We start from the raw sequence: 16,535 nt of genomic DNA, 5'->3' as shown, positions 1-16,535 counted from the left end.
GGATTGGTCTTTAATTTTCTTTGGTTTTTCCTGGTTATCAGCAAAATATTCATGCCATAAAAGGAATTTGGCAGAATCTTAATTCTATTTTTTTTGTTAAGTTTATATAGAGGAAATATTATTCCTTAAATGTTTGGTAGAATTTAGTTGTAAATCCATCTGGAACAGGAGACATTTTATTAGGAATTTTATTGATGGTTTCTTCAATTTCTTTTCTTGAAATGGGGTTATTTCCTCCTCTTTTAATATGGTCAGTTTGAATTTTATAAATATTCATCCATTGCACTTAGGTTATCCAATTTATTGGCATACAGTTCAGCAAAGTAGCTCCAAATTATCTCTTTAATTTCCTCTTCATTGGTCATTAGTTCACTTTTTTCCATTTTTGATAGTGTCAATTTGGTTATCTTCTTTCTTTTTTTTTAAAATCAGACTAATCAAAGGTTTATCCATTTTATTGGTTTTTCATAAAATCTATTCTTAATTTTATTAGAACAATGACTTTCTTCCTTTAGATTTTATTAATCTCTCCCTTGATTTTCAGGTTTTCTAACTTGTATTTCATTAGGGATCTTTATTTTTGTTTTTTTCCTAGCTTTTTAAGTTGCATACCAAATTCATTGATCTCTTCTTTCTCTATTGCATTCATATAAGCATTTAGAGATATACAATTTCCCCCAAAACTGCCTGGGCTTAAACCCATATGTTTTGGTATGCTATTATATTGTTATAATTTTTCTTGGATATAATTATTATTTCTATGATTTGCTGTTTGATGTATTCATTATTCAAAATTAAATTATTTAGTTTCAAATTTTTGATTTATCTTTCCATGACGCCATGACCCTTTATTACACGTAATTTTTATTGCATCATGATTTGAGAAATATGTATTAACTATTTCTGCCTTTCGGCATTGATTTTAAGGTATTCATGACCCTAGTACATGGACAATTTTGGCATAGGTTCTACGGACTTCAAAAAAAAGGTATATTCTTTTCTATCCCTATTCAGTTTTCTCCTGATGTCTATCATATTTAAGTAGGGGCACTTAGATGTTTCAGTGGATAGAATGGAATCAGGAGAAACAGGAATTTGAATCCAGTCTCTGACATTTACTAGCTATGTGTCTTTGGACAACTCACTTAACCCTGACTGCCCCACATTCAGTAACATCTTCAGTCATCCTCATTCATATCTGGCCACTGGACCCAGATGCTTCTGGAGGAGAAAGTGAGACTGGTGACTTAGCACAGCATCCCTCATTCAAATACAGTTCATGTGCTTATCATGGTTTCTCCTCCCTGCTTCGAAAATGAAGATTTTCGAAGGAAATTAACTTCCTTCTTGTTTATTTTGTGTTTAGATTTATCTAATTCTGAGAGAGGGAGATTGAGGTCCCCAATTATTAAATTTTTGCTGTTTATGTCCCTTTGTAATTCACTCAATTTCACTCTAGGAATTTGAATGGTATACCACTAAGTGTATACTTATTTAATAATGATATGGTATCTTTTAAGAAGTTGTTGTTTTCTTCCTTATCCCTTTTAATGAGATCTATTTTTGCTTTTGCTTTCCCTGAGATTAGGATCACTACGCCTGATTTTTTTTTACTTCAGCTAAAGCATAATATATTTTGTTCCATCCTTTTACCTTTACCTGGTGTGTATCTTTCTGCTTCAAATGTGTTTCTTTTAAACAACTTTATTACAGAATTCTGGTTTTTAATCCATTCTGCTATCAACTTCTGCTTTATAGGACAGTTCATTCCATTCGTATTTACAGTTAAGAACTATTTCTGTACTCCCCTCCATGCTATCTTTCCCTATTAAAATTTTTCTCTTTCCTTTCCTCTTAATCTTCCTAATCAAAGTTTTATTCCCTTTCCCCTTTAACTTTTCTTTTAAAATTTAATTTCCAGTTTATTTTACTTTTACCTTTGCCTTTCCTTTTATCAATCCCTTCTTCCCTTTTCTTTCTCTTCCCCCTTCCCCTTCCCTGTAAAGTAGGACTGATTTTTAAACTCAAGTGGGAATGTATCTTATTGCCTCTCTGGGCCAAATCTATTGAATATAATTTACTCAGTGCTCTCCCTCCCTTCTTCCACTCTAAAATTATAGATTTTTTATGCCTCTTTACTTGTTATTATTTATTAATTACTATTATTCAGGTACCATCAATCACAGCTTGATTAATTCATTACTTGATAAGCTTAAAATACTATCAAAGTACAATCACAGATTGATCAACTAATTGTTTGATAAGCAGCATTGCCTCAGGGTCAGTACATACCCTCCCTCTTCTATCACATTAGAAGTATACTTCTTAAGAGTCTTGAATCACATCAAAGTATAATCATTTTATATCTTACCTCCTTTTTAAGTACCCTCCAGGGATGCACTATCATCATGAGCCAAAGAATCATCCAAAGTCAAATCATTTCATGAACCATGTGTACACCTCCCCCATGCATGCTTTCTCCCACATTTCCCCCTTTAGCTCCCCAGGGTACTTAAACCCTTGTTAACTAAAGTATGATTTAAATCCAATTTTTCTAGGTTGATTCTCACCTTCTGCTCCTAAAGTCACTTCTGATTTAATTAACTATAGAATCTCAAAGTACTGGGACACTGAAAGTCTCTCTTAAGAACTTTACAATTGATTTTAATATATGGGAGACACTGGTTCAGGATGGTCCAGTATATGATGCTTTCATCAGAAAAAGTACTAAGCTTTTTGAGTAAAGCATAATTTAAGTAGATCAAAGGAATCTGGGACACCTAAGGTTAGAATAAACACCCCTGCTATTCATCAGGGTTTCTTGTCTCAAATGTAGTGATATCATCTTGATTCTTCAAGGGAGAGACAAGACTCAACCATACCCACATCCTCTAAGGCCAATCTCTTTGGCTATATTTAACCCTTTGATTTAGCTTAGAGAAATACACTTCTCAAGAACTATAAGTGTTATATCTTCCCTTATAGTGTTGAATACAATTTAATGATATTAATATTTGTTTTGTTTATTTTTTATGCATCTCTTGAATCATGTATTTAATGACTGGAGTCTGTTCAGTTCTGCTCTTTTTATTAGAATATTTTGAAATTCTTCTCTTTCATTAAGCATAGAACTTTTTCTCTGACAGGATATGCTGAGTTTTCCAGTATAATAAATTCTTGGTTGTAATCCCAAATCCTTTTACCTCCAGTATATGTTATCACAGGTCCTTTGGTCCTTCAATGTTGAGTCTGATTAAGTCCTGTATAAGTTTGTGCTTCCTTTGTTTTTAAATTGTTTTCTTTCTTATGCTTACAGCATTTTCCCCTTTATTTGATAATTTTGGAATTTGGTTATAATAGACCTTGGAGTTTTTATCCTGGGGCCTCATTCTGGAGGAGTTCTGTGTATTCCTTATTTTTTTGGAGGGGGGGGGTTGGTTTTTGCAAAGCACTAGAGTTAAGTGACTTGCCCATGAACACAGAGCTAGATAATTTTTTTAAATTCTCTGAGGTCTGATTTGAATTCAGGTCCTCCTGACTTCAGGGTTGGTACTCTATCCACTACACTACCTAGCTGATCCTCTGTTCATTCTTTCAATGAATATTTTGTCTTCTTGTTATAGTAGATTTGGACATATATGTGTGTGTGTGTGTGTGTGTGTGTGTATATATGATTCATATTTTCCCAGGTTGCTTGTTTTTCCTAAAAGATACATTTTCTTCAATTTTTTCAGCCTTTTCAATGATGTTTCATGGAATCTTATAGTCTCAGAGATTCATTGGTTTGTATTTGTTCGATTCTAATTTTTACTATTTTATTTTCTTCTATTAACTTTTGTGTGTCCTTTTCCAGTTAGTCAATTATTTTTTGAATTACATTCTTTTTTCCAGTGGGTTATTTTTACTTTTAAATTATTTGCTTTCTTTGATCAATTTTTCATAATCTTCTTACACAACTCTCATTTCTTTTTTTCCAATTTTCTTTTTCCTCTCAGGTTTTTAATTTTTTTTTAAATTCATGAACTTTTGGATTTGAATCCAATTCATAGATTCCTTTTGAGACTACATCTGTGGGTAATTTTTCAGTTTTCTTCTTAGGTGGCATTTGTATCATTATCTGCATGAAAGCTTTCTATAGTGAGTGCTCTTTTCTCTTTTTTGTTCACCTTGAGATGTCTGCTTGCTAATGCTGGAGTATAAGGAGTATAGACCCAAACTTTTTCTGCTGGGGCTGGGATCTGCTCCCTGGTTTATCATTGGCCAAGGTGTTGCCTATGAAGTCCAGACCTTGCCTTTGCAAAGATTTATTTCCTCCCTTATATTGAGGTTCTGACTATGCAGTGATTTGTTCACAATCTGATCCTGTCTTTTGCCCCACTGTTCCCAGGGTTCAGACTTTATTTGGGTTTGGGACCTTCCCTGCTGATTTACTATCTAGCTGCCAGAAGCTATGCTATTATCAAGTTGTTGGGACCTGGACTGCACTGTAGTTAAAAGACTCCCACTGGTTTTCCCACTCTCCTACTTTGCTGGGCTTTACTTCCCCTTTCCCCCCCAAAGAGACAGAGCTTCACTGAAGATTCTCCATGATTTCTATGTTGAAAATTTCTTTGGGTCTTCTCTTTTTCTTGGTGGGATCTGTAGCTTTAATGTCTATGCAGAGGTTTCATTTAGTTTTAGCAGGGAAAAGCTCTGGGTCACCTTCATGCTGTTGGGAACCATTGTGTATTGGGAATATTGTAAATTTTCACCTGATGCCTTTGAGCATCAGAACCTTGTTTGGCTAAATAGGGAGTGGGAGTAGATTAGAGACTGGAAAGGTATGTAAGCACTTATTCTGGTAAATAAATTGAGCACTTGGAAATCTTGGAGTACTTGTCTCCTTTGTAATAATTGTCTCCTGCCCCTCCAACACTTGCCTGGGGAAGATTGAAAGAGTCCAAGCATTGGAACGTAGCTATCTTGGCTCTGCCCTCAGAAGTCTCATGTTTACTTTCTAAAAAACAAGGAAAACTGTGCTGAGCTTTTCATAAGAGCTATCCTTATGCTGACTGGTATCAAAAAAATGTATTTGATAACTTTTGATTTGTCAAGTCTTTTACATGGTAATTATCCTGAGAGAAAGAATAACACTGCATGAGAAACTAGATGCTCCTCTGATCAGATTGGCATTTCAGACTACAGATAGATCATTGATAGATTTATTTAGTGTGAATTTATTAGGGTTCTGCTACCTGATTGCCCTTGGGGTAACTGATTAAATCTTGTGAGCATCCACTTCTTCCAACCCCATTAAACTTGAGAATAAAAAAAAAAGCTCCTTGAGAGCAGGAACATTCTTTTTCCTTTTTCTGAAATCTACTTCTTAGTATGATAACTTACAGTGGAAATTTTAATAAAACTTTATTAATTGATTTGAGTAGGCCTGAGAAATTGTGAATCTGGAGAGATCCCACAAAGGTAATGTTTCCCCTAAGGCCCATATTGAATAGCTAGTAAGAGATGCATCTGCCTTTTAATTTCTTTTTTCTTCCTTTTCTTTTTTAAGATCATCTTAATGACCAAGTTATCTTTTAAAACAACTGCAAGCAATTCCCAAGAAATGCCCTGTAAATTGCTGCAACTTGAACACAAAGTGAGGAATTCATGAAAAGGATTTGGTCCTCTGCTGTTTTTGTTTGACTATATCAGCACTTTAGTTATCACTTAAAGGTCTCAGCAGCCAAAATCAATTGATTAACAAATATAGAACCAGAGAATGTCAGGGCTGGCAGGAACCTTAGAAATCATCTATTTTATTTCACTCCTAGGATCCTACATTTAGAGCTGAATGGATCATTTCAAGCTATCTTTTCAAACCGTTTCATTTTACAGAGGATCTGAAACATAAGGAGACAAAATGACTTGCCTAAGGTCAAACAAGTAATAAATGGAAGAAACAAGTAATAAATGGAAGAAACAAGTAATCAATGGAAGATTAAGAATTTGAATCTCATCCTCTGACAGCAAATACAGCATACTTGCCACAGAACAATACTATCTCATTTGTTAAGATAAGGACATTGAAATGCAAAGAATGGAAGAGGCATGTCACATCTCATTCTGTTCTTTTATTAAAGATATTTTGGAGTAGAAATGGAAAGAGGAGGCAGTAGACATGATAAGAGGAAGGAATTGCCTAATTGAAGATATGGCACAATGAAGTACATTTGGTTATAGGGTTCTCAATCTATATGACTAACCAACCTCCACAACAGGAAAGTAGAAGGGAGAAAGGAAGGAGGAAAGGAAGAATCTTAGCTTCAATGAGATTACATTCTCAAGGAGGAGGAGACCACTCACAAAATAGAAAGTGATAGGTGAAGGTACCTGATGCAAAGACATTCTTCTGAAGTCCAGAAAGTCAAGGTCTTAAGAATCTTCTCACTCAAGAGTAGAAGGTGGAATTGGGTCCTTGACAGCAGGATGCTTAGAAAATACAAATCAAGCTACCAAACATTACTCAGTCCTTTCTCTTACAATTCAGTTTGTGAGGCATGAAGTGGACAGAAATAATAGTTGATATTTATAAAACATTTTCATGATTAAAATTGCTCTACACATTATCTCATTTTTTTCTTTCTAACAGATCAGAGAGGTAGGTACAATACCCTATTAATTTCACTTTGCAGATAAAGAAATCAAGACATAAAAATAAGCTTAATTTTCTATAATATTTTGTCACTGAATGGTCTGGGGGAATTAATTAAATTGTACAAAATGTGAAGATGTAAGCATGGTCTAGTCAAAAGAGTGCTAAAGTTGGTTCAAAAAGGTCATTTACAATTGATCTCATTGATCCACAATGGCCTCATTGGTTGAATGGAAATTATAATATGCGTACTATCTACCTCACTAAGATATCATGAGGAAAATATGTGCATAAAGTATTATGCAGGTATTAAAATGCTATATAACTATCAGCTATTTATTAATACTCATATCTAATAGGAGAGACAGTGGATGGAAAATTATAAAAGACCAAGGTCCAAGTCTTGTCTCTGGTCCATGCTAGCATGGTAACCATTGGGTTAACTCCTTAACCTCTCTGTGCTTTAGGAAATTAGACTCCGAGTTACAAATGAGTTAACTATTCATGGTAGTGGGATAATTTTCTACACTAATAGTTCCATCCAGCAATGAAATCATAAGGTTTAGAAGGGTAGAGGTGACCAGAATTTAACATAAAATTCTACTACCTAAGAATTTCCCAGATTTTTTATCATTTTACTTATCTTTATCTGCTCATTTAATATCTAAGCTGAGTCAGTCACAAGAAGTTTGTCAATTACCTAAGGTGCCCCCATAGTCTCAAGGTCAAAGCTGAAAAGATAATTTGGGTTTTTGACTCCTTGTCTTCAGCTTCATTTTTCACATCATTCTTAAAGGGGGAAAAATGTGTGTACCGCAGAATAGACTGAAAATCAGTCACCTACTTGCTCCCAGCTGGCACAGATGAGTCCCATCCTTATTGAAAGAGTAATTCAGGGTGAATATGTAAATAAGAAATTGTCTCCCCCCCCTTTTAAATAACAAAACTATTCCTTAACACATTATCTTTTATGGTTTTGCATCCTTACTTGGAAATTCATAACACTATCATAGCACCATCAGTCAACAGAAGATGAACTAGCTTGACAATTAAGAACACGGAAGACATTTCAATTAGATAAGAAAAATTTCTTAAAGCCAGAGCATGCTGTATACCTGTATCACATTGGACTCAAATTCAGCAAATTTCTGTTGAACTTCAAAGAATCATAAAATTTCATATGGATCATATAATCCAGTTGCTATTGGGCAAAATATAAGAATACTTCCATACCTCCAGGAAAGAAGATGCAATCTCTACCTTGAAATATGTTGTATTGAATAGTAGAGAAATTCAAGAGAAGAAAAGCACTGACCTTGAAACAGGGATTGAAGAGAGACTGGAGAAAGCAATACAAAGTACTAATTGAGATAGAAAGAAAGTTAGGAATTCAGCAAAGAGAATAAAAATATGGATGAAAAATAGTAGAAGAGAAGAAAGAGAAGGGTGAAATTAGAGGAAAAACATATTTTTATTTATGAATGCATATATTTGACAGAGGGCTGGAACTAGGGTCAGAAAGACAAGGGTTCAAATTTGCCCCCAAAATAGCTATATGACCATGGGTAATTCATATAATATCTGTCTGCTTCTGTATCATCTGCATAATAGGAGTAAATAATTGTAACTATATCCCATGGAGGATAAAAATGCCATATTATCTCCTCAGACAGACGGAGCAACTTATTCAAATTTACATAGATAATATTAACAGTTAAAAATGGTATGGGTAAAACTTTGAGTGACATAGCTTCGAGGAAATAAAGGAGAAGGTAGTTACAATATAATCCTCTCTGATAACAGAGCTATGGTATTATGTTCAGTTGTGGTCACCATTATTTTATGACAGTCATTGATGAGAGCTAGAAGGTAAATGGTAAAGGATCTCATTTCATATTAGGATACTTAAAGGAATTGAGGATAATTACTCTGAAGTAGAGAAGCCTGGGGAAAGGGGGGAGTGTTTAGAAATACAACTATCTTCAAGGATATGAAAAGCTTTTTTTTAAAAGAGGGATCAGGCTTATTTTTTGAACCAGAGTAGAGAACTAAGAACAAAAGATGACAATTTAAAAAAAAAGGCAAATTTATGCTTGATATTTGAATAGGGAAATTGTTAGAAATTAAAGCTATTCAGTGAAATCATCTTCTTACTGGAGATTTTTTTAAAAAAAGAGGTGAGATGACACTTTGCTTGGTGTGTCATATCATGGATTTTTTTTCAGATATGTTTTGGACTAAATTACAGCAGGAAATTTTAACTCTGAAATTCTGTTATTCTATGAATAATAAGAATTACAAATTACTATTAAGAGAAACTGTTATGACCCAGATTTTCAAAGATAATACTGAGGATAATCATGCCCTTTCTCAGAGGGCCTTAATATTAAATTCTTGGAAACTGACTGGTGGTTCAAATTGACTTTATTCTGACCTGTGTTCTTATTTACCTGCTTTTTATTGAAAATGAATTATCTTCCTGGGAATGGAGGTTACATAGGATGAAATGATTAAATCCCAGCTTTGCTGATCATTACCTGGGTGACCTTGGGCAACCACTTAACCTTGGTTATCCTTCATTTCCTTTCTTTTCTTTATTCCCATTCCCTTCTTCCCAGAAACTCAAACTCACTTAAACCCTGTCTGTCTTAATCTTATCTAATCTCTCATTTTCTATCCTCTAATCTTTAAACTCATAGATTCATTGAGAAGGGATTATTTTCCCACTAAAAATACTATTGTCTTGATCATATATTCTAGAAGTAGGGAAGAAATTTATTTTCATTGGCTAATTAAGAGAAGTAGCCTCAGTCAAGACACATGAACAAGAAAATTCAATGTATGAATATATGTTTAAACTTTTTTTAATATAAAATTTTAATATTGGAAAGTAATAAAGCTATTTCAAATGGAAAATGAGAACACACTCAAGAGGGGCTTGTACCATTACCAGGGAAATTACTTCAACTGCTCTCTAGCCAATTTATAGGTGTTTTATCTCCCTGACCTGGAATATTCTGGGGTTTTAGAATGAGAGCTCTGTAGAAGATAGATGAGTTTCCATGCTGTGTGTGCTGCTATTCTTTGAAAGTTTCATTTGTAAACTCTCCCTATAGGATCTCCAAATTTATTGGAGTCCTCCAATAAATGGTCCTCCAAATTTATTATTGTTCAGAAATTTGAAAGGAATCTCTATGGGAAGGGAACCAACTGAAAGAAGGACATACTTTTATATTTTTTCGTTCAAGAGAAAGTTTCTCATATCTTAGCTAAGAAATAACTTGTAATATCCTATAGTCCAATCTTCCAACTTGTCCAATAACCCTCTAAGAATCTGAGTGGGTGATTAATCATAGAAGTAGATGCCAAGTTAGAATGAAATGAAAAGAAACAAAAACATTCTATAGCTTGTGGCTGTGCCCAACAGTAGTGAGTACATACTGTATGCTGAGGGGAATAATTATTGTTTCTAAAGAGAAAAAAAACTTTATATAAGACAGAGACCATTGCTCCATAGTTCAAAATAATGATTTTTAATAATCTCATGTTTCAACCAAAAGATATTTAATTCATTCATACACATACACAACTTAATAACAAAATTTCTTATTTCTGAAAAGCCTTTGAAAGATAAGTTTCATAAAGATAAGCATCAAGCTTTCAGTATTTTTTTTTGCTATGCTGAGTGTGCTGGCCCCCACTAAATATCTCTGATGCCTCATCAGAGTTTGGTAATGACCTTATATTCTTGAAGGTTGTAAGACCAAGCTAGAAATATTTTGATCAAGGACTGTGGAGAAATGATGTCAATTGTCTGAGAATCTGTCTAGCTAATTTCATGGATTGTCATCAGCAGAAATTCATATTCTAGCTGACTAATTTATTTTTTACTTTAGTAATACATGTCATACTACTTCCTATTGATAAGTGATAGGAAATAGTTATCAATCTGTTAAGAATATTTAAGTGAGAGATGCTGGACGACAGCAGAAGGTAGAAGGGGTATGTTCCACATTAGTAAACTTTAGGTTCAAAAATAACAATTTATATTTGCCTCTACCATAAATGGTTATAAGAATGACCTGGGCTTTTTAGTTTTAACCATTTGGTATAAATCTAATGTAAATTGTTCTATAAATTCTGTAATGCTAGGGAGGCAATATTGATCATCCCTTAAATTGTGTATATTTTTATATATTTACAATATTCATCTCAAGCCATACTTCACATCCCATCCAAATCATCCAGCCAGCATCTAATCATCTTACCTATGCTTGCCTTCTTTCTGTATACAGGGGAAATACTGCCTTCTAGCTTCATATTCCAGAAATCTTGCCTTTTTTTTTTCTTACATCTAACAAAGTTAATATACTCAGTTTGGGGATTTTGCTGTGCAGCTGAGTTGTACTTTTTGAGTTAGTGAAAACTCACTAAATCCACTGTATCTAGCCAGCACCAAACCATACTTCCATGCATCATTTATTAGGACATCAAAGCTAAGCTAGTGAGAGCATCTTGCCATTTGCCCTCCATTTGCCCTCCGAAGTGCTCCCCTGCACTATACCTCATATATATTGCATTTCTTGTACTTGATCTGAAAAAGTAATTAAAATAATATGAATATTTTTATGGGAAGAACATGACAGTCTACTATGCCCTTTATTTCCAGTCACAATCTATCTTTATGGCCACATCCAAAACTCCCTTCTCAGTTCACTATTTGCCTTTATGTGTTTTTTCTTCCTTTTAGATACAATTTCAGCTCCACAAGGGTAGAGAGTATCTCAGTCCTGTAATTTAATCTCCTGATACATATTAGAGAGTTACAAAGATTTTTTGAATTATTGGCTTGAAGAAAAAAAGGCATTGTACTTCATAGGAGATATAGATTCAAATCTTATCTCTGATCCTTTCTCTGTAAACTTTAGTGTGACTTTAAAAATCTGTTTTCTAATTTGTTAAATGAGAATGATAATTCTTGTTCCACCTTTCAAAAAAGGTAGTGCTTGGGAAAGGATATTGTAAATCTTCCTTAAAATGCTATGTAAATATGAATTGTTGAGTATAGAATATATAGCTGTGTGGCTTTGGACAATTTGCTTCCTTTTTTTATGCCCCAGTCTTCACATCTGTGAAATGATCTCTGAGATCTCTTCTAGCCATAAATCCAATTGTTTTAATATTGCAATTGCCATTGTAGTTATTGTATATAATCACTGATATAAATATCCTTCTTCAATCACTAAGTCCCAATCATAGAGTCACTGATTTCATCTTCTAGTTTTGAGTTTACATCCTTAACTACATTTAATAAACCATTTAATAATTCCAAGTTCAAGGTTTTTTTTTTTCACAAACGCACAGGTACTCTTATATTTATTAAGGTCTCTCCTTCATTTCCAATAATCTGAATTTCCCTTTGTCAAAAAAATAACATGATAAAAGAATTTAAAATATACCTACCCCTCATAAAAAACTAAATATGTATATAATACGTAAAGGTATAAAGGGAATATCATATATGTATAGCTTTATAAATTGGTTTTATGAATCCCTGTGTATATGTCTCTTAGTCGTAATCCTTATCCTGTCACTCTGGACCTTTTTGAATTTGTTTAATTTTGTCTTTCAATTCTGTAATGTCCTATAGCACCAAAAAGGGTCTAGTTTTGACTTTTACTGAATAACCTAACTTAAGTAAAATATGACTTCATTGGTGAACTTTAGTTTCCACTTTTCATAAAGAGCAACTTTTTCTTCAATCATGGATCCTGCCTCAACTCCCAGTTAAAATAAATGAAAAATTCCTGGATGCTGATGTATTTTCAGGATAGCATTTTTCTTTAATTTTCTAAGTTTGCAGAGTAAAGGATCAGAGGTAAGAATGTTGTTTGTAACAATAGCAATTTTGGTTTGAGTAATTATGAATGACTAAGCTATTATGAGAAATAAGAATATTCAAATAAAATACAAAGGAGTATGAAGATGCAATCCATTTTGAGTAAAAGAACTGAAAAATGAATGGATATATTTTTATTATTTTACATATATTGTTAAATGTTGACCTCCGGTGTAAGGTTGGGAAGAAGGCAAGGAGGGAGCTTAAACACATGATGTAACCAAAAAAAAATGATTTTTTAAAATAAATTTGTCCAGTTAGAGAGCTTTTTAGTCTTATGGGAGTTTTTGTTTTTCTCTGTGTTACACAGATTTTTAGAAAGGCTGCTTTTGTGTATTAAAATCTGGTCCACCAGCGTCTACATTTTAAGGCTGATTGGTTTTTGTCTCCATTTTCAGAGAAGCAAGGAGACTAAACCAAATTCCAGCTTATATAATAAAACACCCAGCAAAATTTTATTTGTACCATTCTGGAAAGTCTCAATTAATAGGTTTACAATGCACTGAGAACTTTATTCAACTTCTGTATAATTCCTTTTTACGACTCATGTTAAGAGGACTGGCATCCAGCCATCCAGAGTGATCAGGGTATGTTAGGGTATTATTTGAAGGCCTATAATTTTCTATAATACAGAAAATTATGTTCTATTAAGAAATGCCTGTCTACAGATTCTTAGTATTGAAGTAAAAAATATTTTTTACTTTTTGCTAGCAACTTCAAGAAAACTTTCTTAAAATTAACTATTGAGGGAACCCAAGGAGGATGGCAAAGTGGAATCCTGTGAGATGGCAGTAGTGGTTGCTGTTACAGGTGCTACTGTAGCCAGGTGAGTAAAGGCAAACCAACTGGTGACCCTCTGCAGTACATGTGACTGTGAAGCTTGGGTCCTTTGAGGAAGAGGCCAGCAGCACCAGAACTATGTATAAGACCTAGCTAGCTGCTATTTAGAAATTGCCAATGGGAGAAATAGTCAGGAAACACTTTGATGCTTTTTTTTGGTGGAAGGTAAATGGGGTTAAGTGGCTTGCCCAAGGCCTCACAGCTAGATAATTATTAAGTATCTGAGTCCGGGTTTGAACCCAGGTACTCCTGACTCCAAGACTGGTGCTCTATACACTGTACCACCTAGCTGCCCGCCCCCACTTTGATGCTTTTTATGTGGAAACAAACACCCAGCAGGACGTATATGCTGGTTTGTCCAGTCTATCCCATGCTACTCGCTGAATGTACAGAATGCCAGTGTGCTTACGAAGCCTGATATTAAGCCCTGGGTCAACAATAGATTTCCTGCTGCTTACCTGGGAGAAACATGTTGAAGGGCAACTCTCGACCATTGCTGTCTCCATGTCCAATATGGAAATATTATCAAGAGAAGTTCTTGGACCTGCTTGTTCCAGCTTCAAAGTATTGAAGGAGAAATATTACAGAAATATTTGTCTAGCCTTTACTATAATGTTGAGGAATTATCTGTGTTTGTCTGATATTTCATGCAAGCCTCTGACTCCCTCTACATAGTTCAAATTTTTTTCCATAGTTCAACTTAACTCTCTCAAATTTGATTCACCAATAGAAAGCAATATCAACCTCTTCCTCCTACTCCTCCACCTCTCTGACTCTTAACCTGTCAAGGTGGATGACTGACTCTAGTCATGTTCAGGTGTGTCACTCTTTGACCCCTCCCCAAATTCTTCCAGCTCAGGAGATGGACTAGGCTCCCTATAAAGTTTTGGCCAACCTCCTCCATGCTGGATCCACATCCAACCCAGTCATGACTTGTGGCTATTTCCTTTCCCCTACCTCTTTTCCCTTAACTATACTTGTATTTTTGGATTTTTTAAAGTAACTTAATGAACATTATGTTCTAACTTATATATTTTTGTGCAAACTGTGAATTAAAATCTAAGTATTTCTTACTTCTCTGAGTTAAGAGAGTTGGTAAGTCTTCACAAAAATGACCCCACATAAATCCGTTCTGATGGTCATCTTCCTGAGCTTCACAGAGGAGTGTTTCAGTGTGTTACGTTGGAAGGATCTCAGTCACAGGCAGCCGTGGGACCACTGTCTTTTGGCCAGAGGGGGTCCCTGAAATGTCTGGGTTTCATGGGGGAGAGGGGAAGGGTTTTGTAAATAGAGTCTCCTATCGAATTAAAAAAAAACTAAATATGATTCTTTACTTTGACTTTCAGCTGTCGGAATCATAATTCATATTAAGTTTGGAGGAGAAATATTGAAAATGGTTTCTTTATTATCTATTTTATCTATTTTTATTAGTGCTTGAAAACACTGGGAATAGACTATTTCTAGATTGCATTAGGATTTACTACTTTTTTTCATGAAAATATCAATATTTTTTAATTTTGTTCATGTGATTTTATGCTTTTTTCATCCATCAGTCAAATGCATGCTTTCTAAAGAAGTATACCAATTATCTTTTTAATGGTAATATCTTGGAGAAATGATCTTTTAGAAACAAGCTCCTTTAAGTAGATAAATTTTAAAAAATACATATCCCTCTCCAGGTGGGGAGGGATCACACTTTAAGCTATGTCTGCTAAATGCTTGAAAGGCATCTCAACACAAGAATGGAGCACAAAATGGAAATAAGACTTTAGAGTATCAGGAACAAAGGGTGACATTATTTTGAAAGGTCCAAGGATAACAAGAAAAAGTTTTAACTATTTCACAAAATAAGTTCCAGGATTAATGTTGCCAAACAGTTTGACCATGACCACCTTTTTTGGGGCACTTTTGATAAATCAGAGGTCATCATTTACTATCTGTTTCAGATTAAATAAAACTACTGACAAGTGCCTCTCCTTAGAAATACCAGGGCAGTTGTTTTGCTGGATCCTTAACCATGCCCTTAGTAGTAAAATAAGATGAATGAGCAGGCACATCCTTTCTGTGTCCTAAAGTACCACTTATTATAGAAATGTCATGTTTGAAAGGAGTTTGATAAATAAGGCATCATCCTTTAGTGGACCTAATGTTTTCCTTACAGTTAGGAAGACAGAGGTTCAAATCCTATCTTTGGCAATGAATATATTGTCACAGGGCAACTAGATGTCAGTGTATGGAGAACTAGCCTTGTAATGAGGACTGGAATTTGAATCCAGCTTTTGACACTTATTAGCTGTGTGAACTTGGGCAAGTTACTTGATTGGTTGGCATCCAGGGCCATCCCCTGTTATCCTTATTCATATCTAACCACTGGACCCAGATGTCTATGGAGGAAAAAGTGAGACTGGTGACTTAGTACAGCATCCCTCTCTTAAGTCTAATTCATGTGCTTGTCATGGCACTTCTCCCTAATGTTGTGATCTTTGAGAATGAAGGATAAACATTATTATTATTATATATTACCATATTGTCACAATATTATGTCACTGAAATTTCCTGAACTTTGAGGAGCATGAAGATGAGGACATTTGTGAAAAAATAAATTGAGGTATTTATAGAAGTGGTTTTCAAAAATTGAAGTTTTTTAATATATCAATGATCAATCATAACAATGATAATGATGAGGAGATCCTGCAAAATAAAAATGGTTCTAGCTGTAAAAAAAAATGAACCATTTATGCTCAGGATTAAATTTACTCTTAACGAATCATTATCTGCTCCAATCTCTCATAGGATCTACCTATCTCATTACCTTGTGAGAAAAATTATTTTATAAAATTTAAAATATTATATAATTGTGAATTAATATTCTCCTGATCAATATACTTTTACTTTTTCCTTCCTTTGGGGTTCAGATAGAAATAGTTCTAGGATAAAATTTTCTCTGGCTTGCCTTAATCATAACCATCCCCACCTCTCATAATCATGTACTTCTCATTTGTTATTACATAAATGAATATGATTGAGCCATGTAGTAACAATTCTTATTTTAATAGCCATATGTAATTTCTTGTTATAGTTCCTCTGGCTTTCTGTTTGGTCAAGCCAATATTCTTATTAAATGCTCAGGCAATATATATTATTTAATCTTCTAAAAATTGTTTG

This window comes from Macrotis lagotis, chromosome 8 (genome assembly GCF_037893015.1).
Source record: "Macrotis lagotis isolate mMagLag1 chromosome 8, bilby.v1.9.chrom.fasta, whole genome shotgun sequence".
In the NCBI taxonomy this organism is placed as follows: Eukaryota; Metazoa; Chordata; class Mammalia; order Peramelemorphia; family Peramelidae; genus Macrotis; species Macrotis lagotis.
This window is presented reverse-complemented; position numbering follows the sequence as displayed.